This window comes from Saccopteryx leptura, chromosome 4 (genome assembly GCF_036850995.1).
Source record: "Saccopteryx leptura isolate mSacLep1 chromosome 4, mSacLep1_pri_phased_curated, whole genome shotgun sequence".
NCBI lineage: Eukaryota > Metazoa > Chordata > Mammalia > Chiroptera > Emballonuridae > Saccopteryx > Saccopteryx leptura.
This window is the reverse complement of record NC_089506.1, coordinates 86,675,665-86,696,434: the sequence shown is the minus strand read 5'-3', so window position 1 is coordinate 86,696,434 and position 20,770 is coordinate 86,675,665. Positions and strand designations below refer to the sequence as shown.

The window sequence follows — 20,770 nt, the reverse complement described above, 5'->3', positions numbered from 1 at the left end:
CTATAATTGTGAAATAAACTGAAAGACTAAAATTATTCAAGAAATACTATATTTAGAATAGAATTTTATTCAACAATCAGTAATAATAAATAGGTATTATTAGGACAGTATTACCTAGTACCACTATGTAGAGCATCTGTATTAATTTTACACATATATTTTCAACTTAGTTTTAGAAAAAAATAGCCCAGAAAACAGGTAAATTTAACTTAGCTCAGTATATGTAATATTGTAATGAATTGTTCTAGCATAAAATTTTACCTTGTACTTAACTTTTAAAATTACCCAAAGAACCCTAGCCTGGTGGCTCAGTTGGTTAGAGTGTCAATACAATACACTGAGGTTGCCCTGGTCATTTGGCTCAGTGGTAGAGCGTTGGCCTGGCATGTAGATGTCCTGGGTTTGATTCCTGGCTAAGGCACACAGGAGAAGTGCCCATCTGCTTCTCCACTCCTCCCCCTCTCGCTTCTCTCTCTCTTTCTCTTCTCCTCTCCTCCTGCAGCCCTAACTTGATTGGCCCAGGCACTGAGTGAGGATGGCCTTGTGATCTCTTCCTCAGGAGCTAAAAAATGGCTCTGGTTGCAAAAGAGCAAGTGTCCCAGATGGACAGAGCATCGCCCCCTAGTGGACTTGCCATGAGGATCCTTGGTGTATAAAAAAATACACCACGGTTGTGGTTTCAATCTTCAAGCAAAGCACACACAAGAATCAACCAATGACTGTATCAATAAGTGAAATAACAAACTGATGTTACCCTACCTCTCTTTTTCCCTTTTTCTTTCTAAAAAATCAATTAAGAAATAAAAAATAAGTATAACTTTCACTTAAGAATATATATAAATAAATTGCCCATAGAAAAAATTTAATATTAATAATTATTTGTATTAATTGATTTTCTAAAATACTTATAATTTTTTGAAAATAACATGAATGTAAAAATAAATTTAAATTTTACATAATAATCTTTCATATCTAAATTATTTTTAAATTAAGTATTAAAATGTTTCTTCTCATATAAGCCTTATAAAAAGGTAGCTCATGAAATTCTATGAAGAACTATTAAGAAATCATTTTTTAAATTGATTAATAGCCAGTATTGTTAATAAAATTTATATCAATTACATATAAATTGATTTCAGACATCAGGTATTTAGAAGACATATTTGTGCCATATAGGTATAGTTGTAACATGTTGTATATTTTAAATTATTATTTATTTTTTATTTTGCTTTAGCTATGTGGACTTGATTTTTAATACAATCCCAGTGATTAAAAAATACATGATATATGGTTATTTCACTATTTTATATGTAACTATTGACTGAAATGCACTGAATTATTTTATGAAAACCAATTAAAGAAAAAAATGCCCAAAGAAAAATTATGATGGTAATATAGATAAAAAATTCTCTGGGCAAAACTTAACAATAACTGTAATGATTTAAAAAATCATTAAAGTTTATTTCTTCCAAAATTATTTTGTTCAAGATTAATCCATATTTGTTTTTATTGCAAAGCATTAACTTTCTCTGACATATAATTGTAAACAATATGCTAAGAAATCAATGTACTCTGAGATAACTGTGCTGTAGATTCTACATTATTTCAAATAGCTACATTTAAAATTCTCTTGCAATTCTATTTTCATATGAAAAGGCATTTTTTAATAAAGTAATTTGTGATTTAAAGTATTATTATAGATTAACTTAGACATATTTGGAACTATTTAAGATCATATGCTCACAAAGAAGAATAAATTCACTGGCATGTCTAACTTATATGTTGCATATATATATATACAAATATATACATATACTGATATATATATAAACATAGAAGTCTAAGGTTTTTTATGTTTTTAATACAACAGGCACAATTTACTTTAAAAGAAGTGTCAGAGTATTCTTAAAATCATTAAAAATATTTTCACATTTAATTGTAATTTTAAATCATTGTTTGATCTTTTAATAATTTCAAGGGGGGAAATGAGATTTAAAATAACTAAAGCATGTTATTTTTTGAAATAATAGATTATTAAGAAGGATAGAAAACTGGGTTATAATTTTTTTTTCCACATGGGGCCATTATTTTTTATTTCTAAATCTTTCAATAGAACCTGTTTGTCTACTTCTTACTTTGCTTTGCTTTTCAAAAATAGTCTAAAAGTCATGTCAGTATAAGTATCTTGTATAACTCATATGTTTAGTTTCCCTAATTTGATTCTCATTCATAAGTGGTTCTCAAAATGATGTACCAGAATAAAAATATAGAAGAGCATAAATATAATTTGAAAACTAAACAGTTGAAATAGAAATGAAAGTTAAATTCTTGAAACAAAATTTTAGGAATCTAAATAATTATATATTCCTTCAAACTCAATAACTTCCCTAATTCAAAAGAAATATAGGAAAAACTAAAGGTATGTAAATGTTATGAACATAAAACTCGTTTAAGTAGTTAGTATAGAAATTGTCATGACTTTTTGTTGAACAATTTAAAAAATATATGTTGGCATTCTCTGATAGAGTAGTATAGTTGAAAGCTTGACTCAACTTGTCTATGTTACTCTGATGTGAAAGGATAATATAGTGTGTCAAAAAACAAAACAAAAAACCCTTTCAAAACCTATAAGAATTTTTTATAAATTTATTTGGGCCAAACTGTCCACAACTGCCAGGAAGCAAAGTCTCAGTGGACTGAGAAAATGCTCTGGCAAATGGCAGTTCCGCCACTTATTTTGTACATTAGAGTCAAAGGGAAGGATATAAGGAGGTTCCATGAAACTGACTGGAGATGGATCAGGGAGGCAGGAGAAAGCAAAGTGAGGAAATCTCTGGGACTGGATAAAAGTGAAAAGGTATACACTAAAACCTCTCTTACACAGGGAAGCACATTCAGTTAACTAACATGACAATAATAACAATGAAAGGGTTTGTTGGTTTGTGCTCTGGTGGGATGCCTGCCCTGTGGGCAGGAAGAAAAAGATAACCCCTACATTTCAAAGGCATGTTATCAGGTACATTATTGCAGATGCAAAATGCAACAGACAGGCTCCAAAACAAACACTGATCTTGTACAGATAAAGAATAACTTCCGGCCCTGGCCGGTTGGCTCAGCGGTAGAGCGTGTCCTGGGTTCGATTTCCGGCCAGGGCACACAGGAGAAGCGCCCATCTGCTTCTCCACCCCTCCCCTTCTCCTTCCTCTCTGTCTCTCACTTCCCCTCCCGCAGCCGAGGCTCCATTGGAGCAAAGATGGCTCGGGCGCTGGGGATGGCTCTGTGGCCTCTGCCTCAGGTGCTAGAATGGCTCTGGATGCAACAGAGCGACGCCCCAGAGGAGCAGAACATCGCCCCCTGGTGGGCATGCTGGGTGGATCCTGGTCGGGCACATGTGGGAGTCTGTCTGACTGCCTCCCTGTTTCCAGCTTCGGAAAAATGAAAAAAAAAAAAAAAACTTCCTAGGGCATGACTACTCACATAAACCGCTTTTAGTTTAAAAGTTTCCATTTCAGACCATTCTGTGTGTTTACTTTAAGTCTCAGGGTCTGTGAGGCCACCATGCAGGCTTTCCCTGAATTTGTCAGGTTCAGCATGTGGCCCCCTTTTCATACACAAGTGTGAGGACTATACCTATACTCCAAGCTGTCATTAAGAAATAAAATCATTGCTAGCTCCAATTTTTGAAATATATAGAAGAAATTGCTATGGTGCAACATTAATTATTATGTTGCATTAAATATTCACACATTTAAGAGAAAGGGGGAAAATATAAATAAGGCATGTTTGACTTATAGAGAAGCACATGTTAATACTTTTTTAAAATGACAGAAGATCTAACTATCCTTAGTATATGTATTCAATTTGTATTTTAAAAGTAGTCTCCATGTATTTATTAGTATCTAAAAGCAATACTTAAACACAAAACACTAATATACCAGGTAAATCTCTTAACATGAAATAGCACCAGAATGTTACCAATGATTAGAGCTCACCTTGGTTAAGCAACCTCAGTACTTGAGTTCTGGCTAAGAAAGAGCTCAGAGCCTATATACTTAAATACCAGCAAAAGTTATTTAGAAATATTTCTAAAAGTTGTTTAGAAAGTTATTTAGAAATGAGCCATGGAAAATGCAAGTCATCTAGGCTATGTGGGTTTAAGAAACAAGTTACAGAGGCAATAGAAGAATCCTTGGAGCTTAAGAGAAAAGCAAAGAAAACACCCCTAGGGGGAAGAGAAAGGAAAAGTGTGGGAGTGCTCAGGAGAGAGAGCACATCTGCTGAGTCTTTTGACGTGAGGGATTTAATCTGTAGGTCTCAGGGGAAGATCTTAATAATATATTGGTGAGCTTTCCCGGGATGTTTTTTAGGGTTGTGGTCTCCACTAGAGCAGGGGGTCACCAGAGAAGGGGTTAGTTAATCATGGTAGAAGGTCCTGAGGTCAGCCATGGCATCACCCTGCTTTTCAGGTCCTGGAGCTGAAACACAGCTGAGGCTTAGATGTTATCTCTAGTTTGACCAAAACTCTGTCTCTATGATCAACAGACCAGAGGCTTTGTACCTAAGATTATTGATGTAGGCCAGAACCTCACCGTCCTGATAACTTAATGTTTAAGGGAGTGTTTGCACAAGGGCTTGTATGGGAGCCTTATTAGGTTATTATCTGCCCCTCTTTTTCCTCCTCTAAGGGGATCTACCACATGACTAGTGCCATGCCAGGGGAAGAAAATGTAGAGGAGTGTCTGAACCACACAGTCAGCACTATGCTAGGGGATGATAGGACCTGCGGGTGAGGTCCTTATTTTCCCAGGTTTGCCTGTTGCTAGATCCCCGCGGCTTTCTGCCCCTGTCCTAATGTTCCTACTCAGCTCATGTGTCTAACTTCCTACTATAAATCCATTGCATTCTTTGCTCAAGAAATCCTGCATCACTATGCTGGGCTGTGTTTAGTCAGGGAATAGAGTACCTTTCTCTTTTTTTCTCTCTCTCTTTTTCTTTTTCTTTTCTCAGAGACATTACCAGATCACCAAGAGAAGCATTGGTGAGTCCAGAAAGGTAACAGAAATTCAAATTGTACCTCTGCCTCTACTCCCTAAAACAACTGTTAATTTAACATAACCAGAATCTAAGGAATATCTAAACAAATGCTTGCTAACCAAGTTTTCTTTTCTTTTATTAACTCTTCCAAAGATTGTGTAGGTTTGGTACCAGGGTGATCAGGAAAAAAAGTCAAAGCGGACACTTTGATGGAGGTGAACGAAACAAAGGTACTAAAGACCTTGAAAAAGGGACAGAAAAAAGATATTTAATACGGGTGAAAAAAAAGTTTTGACAACCAAGAGCAAATTGCCCTTCCATGGGAATTCTGCCTTCCATAAAAATTTTAAGATCCTTGTCAATAGTCACTAAAGAAAAGTTGGCAAATAGGCAAAAAAGGAAAATAAAGTTTGTTGGTCAAATAAGTTTTTAAAATATGATTTTTACATTTGCTTGCTTTAGTTTGCATTGGAGCTGGACAGTGGCAGGTATATGTGGTCTGTGAAATTACAAATTACCTTCCTTCTTGGGAAGGGCTATTGTTATGCTAATGTTTGCTGGAGGAGAGGTTTTCCTGCCAGAAAGTTTAGAAAAGACAGAGAAGGAGAAGAGAGATTCTGCCCCTACCACTGAGAGGTACGGTAGGATTTCCTTTTTCCTCCCTGATCCCTTGCCCTCCATGGGAAAAACAGGTTTCTGCTTTTCCCTTGGTTTTTCTTGTGGCTTGCCTGCCTTGGTGAGACACAAATAAACAGAATGGCCCATCATCCTCTGGCTCTGCTGTTTCTTTACCATATGTCTGAATTCAGTGAGAACCTGCATGTGAATGGCCACAACGGTGGCAGCCCCTAGCTATACAAAGCTTCTTTTTTTTTTTCTTTTTTCTGAAGTTGGAAATGGGGAGGCAGTCAGACAGACTCCTACATGCGCCTGACTGGGATCCACCCAGCATGCCCACCAGGGGGCAATGCTTTGCCCACCTGGGGCTCTGCTATGTTGCAACCAGAGCCATTCTAGTGCCTGAGGCAGAGGCCATGGAGCCACCCTCAGCGCCTGGGCCAACTTTGCTCCAATGGAGCCTAGGCTGCGGGAGGGGAAGAGAGAGACAGAGAGGAAGGAGAGGGGGAGGGGTGGAGAAGCAGACGGGCACTTCTCCTGTGTGCCCTAGCCAGGAATCGAACCCAGGACTCCTGCACGCCAGGACGACACTCTACCACTGAGCCAACCAGCCAGGGCCACAAAGCTTCTTGACCAACAAAAAATTGATCCCAGTAATTTGGGATTTTTTTTTTTCCGGAAACAGAAAAACGACAAATGCAGCAGTGTTTCAGTAACATGGCAAAACAATTTCTTGTAATTAAACTCCAAGAAATAAAATAGTGTCTTTCTTTTTCCCATTTTTTGGTAACTGTGACTCAATTTTAAAGATAGTAAGTTTTAAAATAATAAAATTAAAGGGAAAGTGTAAGGCCAAGGGCTGTGTATGACCAGTATCCACGGCCACCATCATAGCTGCCTAGCCAACCCAGGTTTGCATTTGATTTGGACAAATGGTAAGGAATCAACAGACCCAAAAACTGGTGGTCCATTTTCCTTTATTCCAGACTCACACTCGGCAAGCAAGTTAAAACGAACACACTGGGCTCCAAAACCCACTCATTCAGCACTCACAGAGCTACTGACTCATTCAAGTTTTCCTAGAATCAAAGGCTTCCACCTCACCAGTCTTATTCACCTCTGTTCCCCATCTCCTTCTCCTGTACAAGTTGGCTTTTCCTTCACCATTTTGCCATTTTTACTGCCTCCTCCATGTGGCTTCCCTACCCTGCTACACCATGAGCTCTTCTTCTCTAAAGAACATGATCTCTCTTTCTAAAATGATCTCCTAGATCCTCCTTTTAAAACCTTTTGGAGCAAAATCCCTTCCCCAACAACATTAGCATAACCACACCCATCCCAAGTAAGTAGGGCAACTAGCTGTATCACGTGAGGGCAGTGACCATCTTTAACAATAAGGGTGAGAAAAAACAACTTTATCTGCCCAACAGGCCACTGCCATTGTGGCCAGTCACATGCAGGTTCTCATTGGATTTGGGCAAACAGTAAAGAAAGAGCAAAGCCAAAAAATGGCAGGCCATTCCTTAATGAAAGTCTTGCACTGGCCAACAAGCAATACGCACAGGGCTCCCAAAGCCACTGATATACAGATATTGATTAACTTATGACCTATGCAACTCACAACCACTCTATAACCACAATCGCTAGCCACTACTGTTCCACTTCTGGCAGCGCAAGCGTTGCCCAGCTGGGCGTATGACAGTGCGGACCAGCTTCCGGCAGCACTACCATCTCCGCGTGCACCATTTCAACTGTTATCCCAGACTCGGCACAGCAATTTTTGTTTTGTGTCTTGGATATTTTTTATCAACCCCCTTTCAAGATATCTACCAAGAGGAAATTGTCTTTGTGTACGCCTCAGCCTGCCAAGAAGGAAAGAAAGGCCATCTATCTCGACATGAAAATGAGTGCAGGCTCATCTGACTTGAGCATGGGTTTACCAGCTTGAGTGCAGGGGCACTGGCTTAAGCATGGGATCAAAGACATGACCCTATGGTCACTGGTTTGAGCCCAAGGTCTCTGGCTTGAGCAAGGGACCAGTCGCTCTGCTGTAACCCCCTGGTCAAGGCACATATAAGAAAGCAATCAATGAACAAGTATGAAGGAGGAAAGAAAGTGAATGTGATTGCACATGTTTATGAAAAACAACTCCAGTAACCCCAACTGCTGCCTCAGATGATGACATCAACGATCCACAGCCAAGCACCAGCGGTCAATAAAATGTTTCATACATGTTTATATATTTTGATATGTTTTACAATTGGGAAAATGTTTCCTATGGTATTTTTTACACCTGTATTTTGTATTTTTGTATGCACCTGTATTTTGTAATTTTGTATGTTTTGCAAATATTAAACCAGTTGTACTGGTAATGTATTGTTTTACTTAAACCTGACAAATGTAAAAATAAGAAACAAAATAGTGTAGAGATGATACAAATGGCATAAAATGAACAAAGAAAATTATAATATATAATATTAATGAAAGAAAATTATGATAAAATATGACTTAAAGATTTTTCTAACATTATTTCACAGTACTGTACATATAGTCTACTCAACTTATGACCAAATCATGTTACGGCCAGTCTGTTGGAACCAATCATGGTCATAAGTCAAGCACTAGTTGTATTCTCCAGTTCCACAACCAGGAGAATCTTCTCTGGTTTTTCATTGAATCAAAGGCCCCACCAGTCTCAGCGGAGCTCAGAAAAGCCCCTTACCTCTCGTTCCCATCTGCACACCTTCTCTATGCACAGAGCTTCTTCTTCAGCACTCTGCATTCCCTCTGCTCTCACTCTGCAAAACATGGCTTCTCTCTCTCCTTATTTCTCTTCTTTTTAAAGCTTTCTGGAATGAAAACCTCTCCTCCAGCAAACATTAGGAAGACAATAACCTTGTGGTTATGTTCAATCCAAGAGTCATTGTCCTTTAACACCAGTTTAAAAACAAATGCATTCCATTAACTGTAACAAAAAGAAATTAAAATTGCATAAAAACTAAAGCATGCACAAAAAACGGATTTCAGATTTGGAATCAGCAATGTAGAAATATATAGAAACAGTTCTAAAACCTCATGCTGAAGAAATGAAAAAAAAAATTGTTCCCCAGTGTAATAAATTGATACAAAACAGATTAAAAGAGAAAAAAATTTTATATGTATAAGAATGTGCAGGAGCTCCCCATGAAGATATGAAGATTCAAATGACAGCTTGAGCTAATTAACATTTTGAGTTAAGAAATGGGTAAGGGTCTAAAGATACAAAGAAAAGAAAGGAAGACAGACAGAGCATTTGGAAAACATTTTGAGCTAAGAAAAGGGGCAAGGGCCTGAAAATACAAAGGAAAGAAAGAAAGGCAGAATGTTTGAAAAACCTATGTTACCCTGTTATATAGAGAAATCTCTTAGTTAAAACCTTATTTCTGGTAATAACTCTTTTCCTGGTATAGGCTTCTTTCTCAAGTAAATTTAGGTAGTTGAGAGAAAGGAAATAACTTTTCCAGAATTTTCTAGGTTTTAATTGCTTTGAGTTTAAAATAAACCTCATGGCAAAGTGGCAAATTTTAGGGTAATCAATTCTGCTTTCCTTCAAAAATTTTTTTTCTTCAGCATTTATGACATAATATGGTAATGTGCCAAAGAACTGTAAAACTTAGTATTGGCAACGCCATTTTAAAGACAAAAATTCAGGCTTTGAAAGAATAGGGGTTATCTGAGGAACTTCCTTTCCCTTTCAATTAGAGACAATGTTTGCATATCCTACACTGATTTTAACTCTTCCTCCCTTCCTGAAATCCTAAGAGTAACATATATCTCTAGACAAAGGAATGGGAGGTAGACACTAAAAGATTTGTGAATGTCTTTGATATGTAAAATGACATCACTATTTTGTTACCTTGCAAGTTTTAATATGTAGAAATGTTTTTTTATAGATTCTATAGACAAATGTTATAAACTTGTTAATAGTTAATTATTGTGTCATGCTCCCCTTCCTTTTCTCCCCAACCTGTGTGAGATCAAGCCTATATAACGAGCTGCAGGACTATTTTACACACACACAATTTTGGTCAGCTATATCATGTGCAAATCTTATGCAGCCAGCTTATTAATAAATCTCCTCCTAAAAATTCTTCTGTATCCTGCCTTGGTGTCTCTACATAAACCCACGGAATTAAGGTACAATACTTTACAATATTTGTGGGCTCGTCCGGGATGCCGGTGTTCTGCATCACTGGGTAAAGTACTTTTTCTGTCTTGTTGAAGAGGCTTTCTTTTCTCCATTGTGTGTTGCTGGCCCTTTTATCAAAGATTATTTAACCATATATATGTGGTTTTATTTCTGGGCTTTCTATTCTGTTCCATTGGTCTGAGTGTCTATTTTTCTGCCAATACCATGCTGTGTTGATTATTGTGGCCCTATAATATAGTTTAAAGTCAGGTATTTTATCCCCCCAGCTGCCGCTCCCCAAGTGTGGGTGGGCATTTGCACGCATGGGTTGACTCACCACAGGCGTACTCCCTCCTCGGCTTGAATGAACGTCCGTGCGGTAGTTAGCTTCCTCCACACCTTCAGCTCTGACCCATCTCTCAGATTCAAGTGATAACAATCCTTTCACTTTCAGTGTGTGTGGAACTCCGGAATGCTCCGAGGATAAATTTTTCTGTTTCTAGTTGATAAATTTGTTGAGATTTTGGGGAGATCTGTTGGACACGCTGCTCATGGTGCCATTTCTGTGATGTCACTCTAATCTTTAGAATTTGAGGCATAAATGTAATAGAAAATAGTTTAAATCTTTTTTTTCCCAAATCACCTATAGAATTAGAAAACTCACAATTTCCTTTCTTGGGAAGCCTTGAGCCCTAACAGGGCTGTTAGAATCTGTACTATACATAGACACTGTCCACTTAGAATAACCAAGACCACCTCAAGAAAATGTTTCTGGTTGCCTGGCTTAAAGTGGAATTCTAACAACCAAGCAAGTGAGAAAGGTTTAGACATTTTCCACCCGTTTCTGTTAGCCAGGATCAGAGAAGATACTAAGGCAGTTAACTTAGCCTTTACATAGCAATCAACTTTAGAAATTAGAAAGAAAATGTATTATTATTTTTTTTAAAGATAGCATCATCAGCTGCTAAAAAATAAATAAGTAAAACTAAGCATTTTGAAAAGGACATTGCTCCTCCTTCACTCACATAACTCTGTTTGGCTCCTAAGATTAGTCAATGGTTAGTCAATGACAGGTTAGATTCCTGAAGGCAGGAACAACCTAAGACAGGCACAGTCGAAGAGGGGCCATCAGGAGAAGGCTTAAGAACTAACAAAGGTGAAGCTCAAACCTTCACCCCAACAATGCAGGAACCTGCTTCCCTGAAATAGTGGCCTTCATCCATTGTCCAGGGCACCAAAAGAGGGAGACTCCCTAGAAACTCAAGGAAAACCAAGCAGCTGATGATACTACCAATACTAAAACCAGTGGGGGTTTTAGGAAATTTTAGTGACTTTACTAGAACTCTTGTTGCCAAAGGTTTTATTTGCAACCAATTAGAAAAAGATTTTGCTAGCAGGAAAGAGGAGAAATGAAACCACAGTAACAGTTGTTAAGAAATTGTGATATGAAATTATTCCCAAATTTATCTTGTCCATTAATATTGGGTCTAATAATGGGCCTGCATTTGTATCCAAAATCTCTTGGCTAGTAGAAAAGGCACTCAATATTAATTGGAAATTAATTAGATTACATTGTGCCTACAGGCCCCAAAAGTTCAGGGCAGGTAGAACGCATGAATTGAATTGTAAACCAAATTTGTTTTTGAAACTGGTGAAAAGTGACCCGCCTTAGGGCGAGTTGCACCCCCTCTCCTCCCTCCAGCACTGACAGCACTGTCTTCCTTTTAATCCGGCATGAGTGCAGGGCTCGGTGCATTCCTAACTGGCATCTGGGCGAGCAGTGGCAACGACCAAGACTGGGTCATACAGAGCTCGGCCCTCTTTTGTTTGCTCAGGACAGGGCAAGGCAAAGCTTTTGCAGAAGTGCGGTCATGAGAGCTGGACCTGCTGCGAGGTGAACGAGGACAAACCTGTCACCCACAGATGTCCCTGTCACAACACGCCCCAGCTTCTAGTCCAGCGTGAGGCAGCAGAGATGCCTACGAGCCCAGAACCTGCAAGCAGGTCCCCTGTGCTAGCTCTGACAGGCAGCTCTGTGCCCAAACCATCCAGCCCAACGCATCCCTCAACAGCTTGTGAGCCAGCCTGAGGGAACCCAGCTCCCTGGAGGATCTGGTGGCCATGGGTGCCATTGGAGAAGTGCTGAGGGCACTGGATACCACACAGCACTCTAAGGGCTACTGCAAGGTCCTGGCACTTGGCACGTGGCTGCTGGCACTGCCCATAATGCTGGCTATCTGGCTGGTCCACAGGGAACACCAGAGCCTCTGCCTGCCGGTCTGGACTCAGAGCACCTACCGTGCCTACCTGATACTGCTCTTTGGGACCAGCATTGTGGGGCCAGGCATGGTCATCAGGCTACTCTACATGCACCTGGCCTGGGGCCTACTGACTGTCGCAGCAGGCCTCCTTCCCACAGACACCGCGGCTGCCCAGCCCCGGAGTGCTGCACTTCATCCTGGTCATTGTGCTACTTTTCTGGGCATGCTTCATGCCCTCCTGGATATAACAGCTGCTGGCCCAGTACCTTGACATCCAGCCACTCACACCCTGCAGCTCACGCATCATCAACAACCTGACTACTTGCCTGCCCTATGGCAACAGCTGCTGCATCAACCCCTTTCTCTACACACTGCTCACCAAGAACCACTGTGATTTCTATCAGCGCTCACCCCACAGCAGGAGCGCCAGTGGGCCCGTGGGCACCCAAGACATCTGGCAGTGCCCTACCCACTCCCAGCATGCCTTTGGCAGCTTACTGTTCTCCAGCAGCCAGCTTAGTTGTTACTAAAGGTATAAGGTATGGAAATACTTTTGAAAGAGAAAGGAAAAAAAGTAAGTTGTTATGAAAGCTGGTTATTTCTGAATAGTTAAGAAAGTTTATAAAAATTAAAGGATTATATAAATTACAGGAGGTTTTTGCAGGTTGTAAGAGATAAATCAGGTTCATTTGTTTCTTCAGTAGACTGTATTACTGTTAATGAAGACATCAAGTCTACTTGTTAAATATCTGTTGCATGTTATAGGCTAATGTTCCTATTTACAGACTCACTGATCCTAGCCATAATCTCAAGGCCCCTGACTACTTAACAGCCTAGTGCACCTCGTTAAAATGAGTCAAGGACTTGACTCAGGATATAAAACCAGTGGGGAATGTGGTAAGGTGCCGAAGAACTGTAAAACTTAATATTGGCAATGCCATTTTAAAGACAAAAATTCAGGCTTTGAAAGAATAGGGGTTATCTGAGGAACTTCCTTTCCCTTTCAATTAGAGACAACGTTTGCATATCCTACACTGATTTTAACTCTTCTTCCCTTCTTGGAATCCTGAGAGTAACATATATCTCTAGAGAAAGGAATGGGAAGTAGTGTGACTATATAGTAACAGCATTTTTAGCAAATCATGTGATAAATAGCGTGCAAGAAAGAGAGTAGTTACTTTTAAAATTTGAATCAAGTCCAACAAGTTTAAAACATGTACAAAATTATAAAAATTAATTCTACATAATTTAGTGACTATGTTTCAAAAATTACACCTGATTTAATAATGTGAAGAATAAACAGCAATCTTATTTATCTAGTTTTGCACTCTTCTTCAAAACAGAAGTTTGTTATTAGCCCTTATCATACAGGCTTGCTTTTCAACTTTGCTAGGTCAGATGGTTAAAAACCTAACCTTAGCCAAATCAGTTATTTCTATCATTATTACCAGGCTCCACTTGAAAAAAAAGCACCCTAGCCAGTCTCAGCCAGGAGTCCACTGAAGGGAGTATTAATGAGAGTCACAGAAAGTAGGCAGTTATTTCTCCAAAGGGTGAAGTGTTACAAAATAGTGACCATGAGGAAGTTAAAGGAAAAGACAAATGGGATTGTTCCTTTTCTGGCTGAGAGTGTGTCTTATTGATAACAATTCCTTAGGAGAATTCAGAGTACTTCTTGATAAATACTGCCTAGGAAGGCCTCACTTTGATCTCTGTCTTATATCAAGGACTAACTTCAAACTGTACTTAACAAGCTTTAGTCTCCCTTCAGGTAAAGATGGACTTGGGGAATTAGAATTTTGAAGCTATATATTTTGATACTATTTTTCTAACTTACATTTCTATATATTTTACAGATGAAGAACTAGAGCCAGAAGTTTCATAACTTGCTCAAATGTCAATTAAATTTAGAAGCAGAGACAGGTCTGAAATGTATTCCAAGCAGCAATCCATAGCTCTCTCTTTCCTCCTTCCTTTCCGTGTGGTTCCCACATCACGCTCTGCTGGCAGAGGTATAGACTTTTGCAAGACTGATTCAATGTAGAGTTTTAATCATGTTCATCATACTGAGAATAATTTTAATAGAATTTGTTAAATACAGGAAGAGACAAAAGTAGATTTATAGTTCTTCATATGGAAAACAATAAAATAATAAATAATAATGCAAGAATAAACTCTTTTGCATACTCACAACTTTAAACCTACTTTTGCCTCACCCTTTAAACCTACTTTTGTGCATACTGGGGACACTGTATACCTTCTTTAGAATTATTCTCATTTTCCCGTTTTATAGATGAGTAAATTGGGAGATGGAAATGACACCCTTCTTTCTCAATCTGGAGTCTATGATGTTAATTGTTCACATTTAATTTAGTAAGTGAAAATGAATACCAACCTTTATGTGACCAGGTCTTGCTTTTACTTATATCATATTACTGATTTTAATAATTTATTATAGTCATTTTTCTCTTTATTGACTGAAAATAAATCATATTGTCTTTTTATATGTAATAGTATAAATAACATTCAGAATGCCATGTTTTGTGTGCATTCACATGTAAATATAAATTAAATTAAAAATCTTATAAAATAAGCCTGACCTGTGGTGGCGCAGTCGATAAAGTGTCAACCTGGAAACACTGAGGTTGCCGGTTCAAAACCCTGGCTTGCCTGGTCAAGGCACATATGGGAGTTGATGCTTCCTGCTCTTCCCCCTTCTCTCTCTCTCTCTCTCTCTCTCTCTCTTTCTCCCCTCCTCTCTAAAATGAATAAATTTAAAAAAGGCTATTAAGCCTGACCAGGCGGTGGCGCAGTGGATAGAGCATCGGACTGGGATATGGAAGGACCCAGGTTCGAGACCCCAAGGTTGCCAGCTTGAGCACAGGCTCATCTGGCTTGAGCAAAAAGCTCGCCAGCTTAGACCCAAGGTCGCTGGCTCGAGCAAGGGGTTACTCAGTCTGCTGAAAGCCCATGGTTAAGGCACATATGAGAAAGCAATCAATGAACAACTAAGGTGTCACAACTAAAAACTGATGATTGATGCTTCTCATCTCTCTCCGACTCTGTAAAAAAGTAAATAAATAAAAATAAATAAATAAAAATCTTTAAAAAAGGCTATTAAAATGATTTTAAAAATCTTATAAAATATAAAATTATTATTAATCAAAATGAAGTAAAATTACATTAATTAAAATGTGCAATTGGTTTTAGCTGCTACAGAGATAGGGGACTTACTTTTATTAGTTGTAATATATATTATAAAAAAATCAACATAAAATAAATTATACTCTAAATCTTGATGTGTGTTTACTTTTTGTAATTAAAGTTAATCAAAAGTAAATAACTTATTTAATTTAATGTTATCTTTATAGCATTTTTGTTTTACTTAATGAAAACAAACATACTGAAACACATTACATCAAAAGATATAAAATAATTGAATAAGGTAATTTTATCACTGTTAATATTAAAATTTTGTTGTATTTAATTTAGAGAAATCATCTTATATTTTAAACATAAATCTCAACCAGGAAATATACTAACTACATAAGCACTTAAGATATTAGTAAAATAGAGCTTGATGATAAAAGGAAGAAAGCGTGGTGTTCCCAGAATGGGGGGAGGGAATTTCTTTCTTTCTTTCTTTCTTTCTTTCTTTCTTTCTTTCTTTCTTTCTTTCTTTCTTTCTTTCTTTCTTTCTTTCTTTCTTTCTTTCTCTTTCTTTCTTTCTTTCTTTCTTTCTCTTTCTTTCTTTCTTTCTTTCTTTCTTTCTTTCTTTCTTTCTTTCTTTCCTTCTCCTTCCTTCCTTCCTTCCTTCCTTCCTTCCTTCCTTCCTTCCTTCCTTCCTTCCTTCCTCTTTCTTTCTTTCTTTCTTTCTTTCTTTCTTTCTTTCTTTCTTTCTTTCTTTCTTTCTTTCTTCTTTCTTTCTTTCTTTCTTTCTTTCTTTCTTTCTTTCTTCTTTCTCCTTCCTTTCTTCCTTCCTTCCTTCCTTCCTTCCTTCCTTCCTTCCTTCCTTCCTTCCTTCCTTCCTTCCTTCCTTCCTTCCTTCCTTCCTTCCTCTTTCTTTCTTTCTTTCTTTCTTTCTTTCTTTCTTTCTTTCTTTCTTTCTTTCTTTCTTTCTTCTTTCTCCTTCCTTCCTTCCTTCCTTCCTTCCTTCCTTCCTTCCTTCCTTCCTTCCTTCCTTCCTTCCTTCCTTCCTTCCTTCCTTCCTTCCTTCCTCTTTCTTTCTTTCTTTCTTTCTTTCTTTCTTTCTTTCTTTCTTTCTTTCTTTCTTTCTTTCTTTCTTTCTTTCTTCTTTCTCCTTCCTTCCTTCCTTCCTTCCTTCCTTCCTTCCTTCCTTCCTTCCCTCCCTCCCTCCCTCCCTCCCTCCCTCCCTCCCTCCCTCCCTCCTTCCTTCCTTCCTTTCTTCCTTCCTTCCTTCCCCTTTCTTTCTTTCTTTCTTTCTTTCTTTCTTTCTTTCTTTCTTTCTTTCTTTCTTTCTCTCTCTCTCTCTCTCTCTCTCTCTCTTTCTTTCTTTCTTTCTTTTTGCAAGAGAGAGAGAGATAGACAGACAAACAGGTACAGGCAGACAAGAAGGAACAGAGATGAGAAGCATCATCTTATAGTTATAGTACCTTAGTTGTTCATTGATTGCTTTTTCATATATGTTTTGACTGGAGAGCTTCAGCTGAGCATGTGACTCCTTGCTCAAGCCAGTGACCTTGGGATCAAGTCTGGGATCTTGGGTTCAAATCAGCAACCTTTGAGCTAAAGCCAGTGATCATGGGAGTCATGTCTATGGTCCCACACTCAAGTCAGATGAGCCTGTGCTCAGTCTGTGACCCCAGCATTTCAAGCCCTGGGTCCTCAGTGTCCCAGGGTGATGCTCTATCCACTGTGCCCCCACTTGATCAGGTGGAATTTTTTTTGAGAAGTATTAAATTATTTAATATAGCTTTTAAAGGAAACTTGAGATATTTTATAACACTCTAAAACTGAATATTTTTCAGAATGGACACTTTAGGTTCCAGTTGCAAAGATAAAATTTTTTTTCTATTGTGAGAAAAAAAATACAAATTTACCTTAAAATTATAAAGAACATAGATTTTAGAAGGGTAAGATGTAAGCATTTTGAACTGAAATAAAATTTTGCATTAAGAAGCTAAAAGAAAAATGAATACTTTGAAAAAAATGAAACTCATTGGGTATATATTAATTTATGAACAAATTGTTGTTAGCATACTTAATGTGCTTTTTCTAATAAAATTTCATTGATGAGTTATCCCAGAGCAGTTTAATTTCCAAAATGTTCTGTCACAAGATGATTTTTGATAAAACATTATTGATTACAGTTAAGCTTTAATCCATCAAAATTTATGCATATTTTCTATAAACACAAATGGATAATATTATAAAATAATTAATGTACTGAATATGTGTTTGGATACATATGATTGCTTATTATCTTTCACTTCTCAAATATATAATTAAATAATAATGCATGACAATGGCACAACTCTAAATTATTTAATAGAGAAAATATCATGAATATTTATTAAAAAACAAATGTAAAACTACAGTATAATTCTCTACAGTTTCAAAGAAAGTACAGCAGTTTGGAATTCAAATAATCTTTGTGTAAAGTATATTGCATCTCACTGAAGTAAAAGAAATGTAAATAAAAACAATGAAAAGGATGGAATAGTATATTCAAAAATTATGCTACAGTATTAAAGAGTATTACATACATACAAGTATTATAATTTTTAAAAATTATTTTATGTGTAAAGCTTATCTTCCAGATGTTATTCTCAAGAACAGGATTTTATGTTTAACATCTTTATAACAATAATTTATCACAAATATTAATAAAACATTGTCAAGAGAAATATATTTTATAGTGTAATCCATGTACTACAGATACTTTTAAATGCTACACAAATTAACACCTCAAGTAAGTTTAGAGATCATTGTATGTCACTCTTTCCAAAATGACAAGCAGTAATATGTTCTTGTGTGAAGAGAAATTTTTTTTTAAAAATAAGGACTATACAGTCATTTTTTATCAATATGAGTATTCTTATTTTAAGACACAAAGTTGTAGCTTTTATGTCTTGCAGTAAAACAGTACTTCCTTTAAGGGAATAATGGTAATGGTATGTTATTTCATTACATTTTTTAATTAAGTATTTTAGAACTCAAAAATAAACTAATTTTTCTTTACTGTATATATCTTTTATATCCTAACCCACTAAAAAAAAATGGATAGAAGCTTGAGGGTTGTATGCATGTGACATGCCTTTCAATGCACTGGTATTTAACAAATCAAGGCATAAGATTTGTAATATTTTAGCTCATGTAGGTACTCTTTTATTGACTATTCACTTTCTTTCTTGCCTTTTTAGCTATGTTTTTTCTGCTCTCCTACTTTGAAGATAATTCTTCTTATTATGTGACTGATCGTATCTCTCCCTTAGAATATTTTATAAAAGGAGGAACATAGAGGAGTCTCCCCTGTACCTGCTTGATAAAAAAGAAAATAGCTTAACACCATTCAATTATTGTAATTTATAAAAGGCATATGCTGAAATATATTTTTGAGTGTTTTTTGACATGCCGTGCTGTTATGCTAATGCGTTTGTTCTAAGAGTCTCTTGTACTACTTCATTAGTTAAATGATAGGATTGTTTTGTGTGACATGTTAATGAAATCAATTGAATTCAGGACAAAGACAATATTGATTGAAAAACATTGTTTTATTATCTTTAATGAGATTGGCACACTGGCCTCTTGGAATCAAATAATAAGTAAATAATAATTTAAATGTTGCACAAACTGCCCTTTGACCTATTTGTACTGTCTACTCACCTATTCTTTCTTTCTCCTTAGCCATTGTTCATAAAGGTTTCATTTTGGTATAACCTTCTTACCCCAGGAGTTTTTAGTAATTTTCATTTTCAAAGTAGGAAGCAGAATTAATTGAAGGAAAATTTCCGGATACCTATGAATATTATTCCCAAATTAAATCAATTGTTCTGACTCTCACATTGATGAAGTGTGAAGAACGAATACATTAATCACTTAATGGGCTCTCAACCTTCAAATAGTTTATTTAGGCAAGCAGTTTCAGACTTTTAATTTTCTTATGTTGGGCAATCTTTTAATATTATAATTAATTTATTTATAAATGAGTTATATTCTTTCCACAAAGCATATACATTTGGACTCTGGTTACAGATTTTTCTTTGCAAGATTTTGCTAGCAAAATTAAGCCATATTGAATCATGGATAACATAAATGAGTATAAGATCAGCAAGGGCAGAAGCAATATTCATAATGGGATAGAAGTTATAGACCATGGGAGTTGAGATGGCCAGAAAATGAACTAAAGTTTAAAGCTGGTACAAAGATACTTCATGTAAGTTCAAAGGGATTAATGATGTTGTCATTACCTATTGCTTGCAAATTTCTTGTTGATTGGAAGTCTAAGCAAAAGAAAAAAAAATGCATTTCCATGTTTATCATGCTGTTTAAACAAATATTTTCACTTGATAGCTAAGTAACATAATGTAAATTTATATTTAGTTTATCTAAAGTAAAATAATACACTGTTTGAGAAACCTTTTTTTCTATTGAAATATGAAGCATGAGAAATATTAATATAAAATTTTTTGGAAGAAATATTTTAAAAAGCTTTCTGGGACATTTTAAATCAATGTTTAAAGTACTTAGCAATAACTATATTTCTTTTTAAATTAAATAACAATGATTTAATCAATCAATAAATAGACAGTTATGGTTTTGGTATCTTATTTTTTTTTATTCTGTAAATGATGCTTGTCAATGCCTTAAAATAGTCAAGAATATAGAGTCACTAGTAGTTTATTTTAAAAGTTACAGCCTATTTTTCAATTATGGGAAAATTTAAGAAATAATTTCAAACTTTGAAACACATTTAATTCAAGTAAGTGATCCATGGCATCTTTTCTAATGGCAATAATAAATTATCACAGGTAAGCCTACCAACCTCAACAATTTCTATAATCATAAAAATAAAATTTGAAATTGTTTAGCCACTGATATTTTAGGATTGTCATTACTGAAGCTAAATTGCAGTACCATATTATGCTGCATTTCACACATTGGAAATGGTGGAAGCTCATATACTACTTTCTGTCTCCAGTTTAGGCTTATTAAATCAAATAGTTAACTACACAAGGAAGTTTAAAAAGTGCCCCCATTCATATCTTTCTTAAAAAAAAATTAAATCTATTGGAGTGATATTGGTTAATAAAATTATGTAGGTTTCAACTGTATAATTTTATGACTCATTATCTATGATTCATTGTTGCATTGTGTGTTTACCACCCAAAGTCAAATCTTCTTCTGCCACCATAGATTTGACCCCTTTTATCCTTTGCTACCCACCTACTTTCTTTTCCTCTGATAACCACCATACTCTATGAGATTTTGTTTATTTTTCTTGTTTTGTTTTCTTTTCATTTGTTACTTTCAGTTTTGTATCCTCTAAGTGAAATTATATGATTTTTAAAATTTTTCTGACTTATTTCACTTAGCATAATATTCTCAAGGTTGATCTATAATATTGCAAATGGCAATATTTCATCCTTTTTTATTTTTAAAAAAATATTTAATTATTTGAGAGAGAAAGAAAAAGAGAAAGAGAGAGAGAGGGGCATCAATTTGTTGG

At 36.3% G+C, this 20,770-nt stretch overlaps 1 pseudogene; it reads left to right on the top strand.

The window, feature by feature from the left end:
* Window positions 1-11,941: 11,941 nt before the first annotated feature.
* On the top strand, window positions 11,942-12,611 carry LOC136404190 (urotensin-2 receptor-like; annotated as a pseudogene).
* The last annotated feature ends 8,159 nt before the right edge of the window (window positions 12,612-20,770 follow it).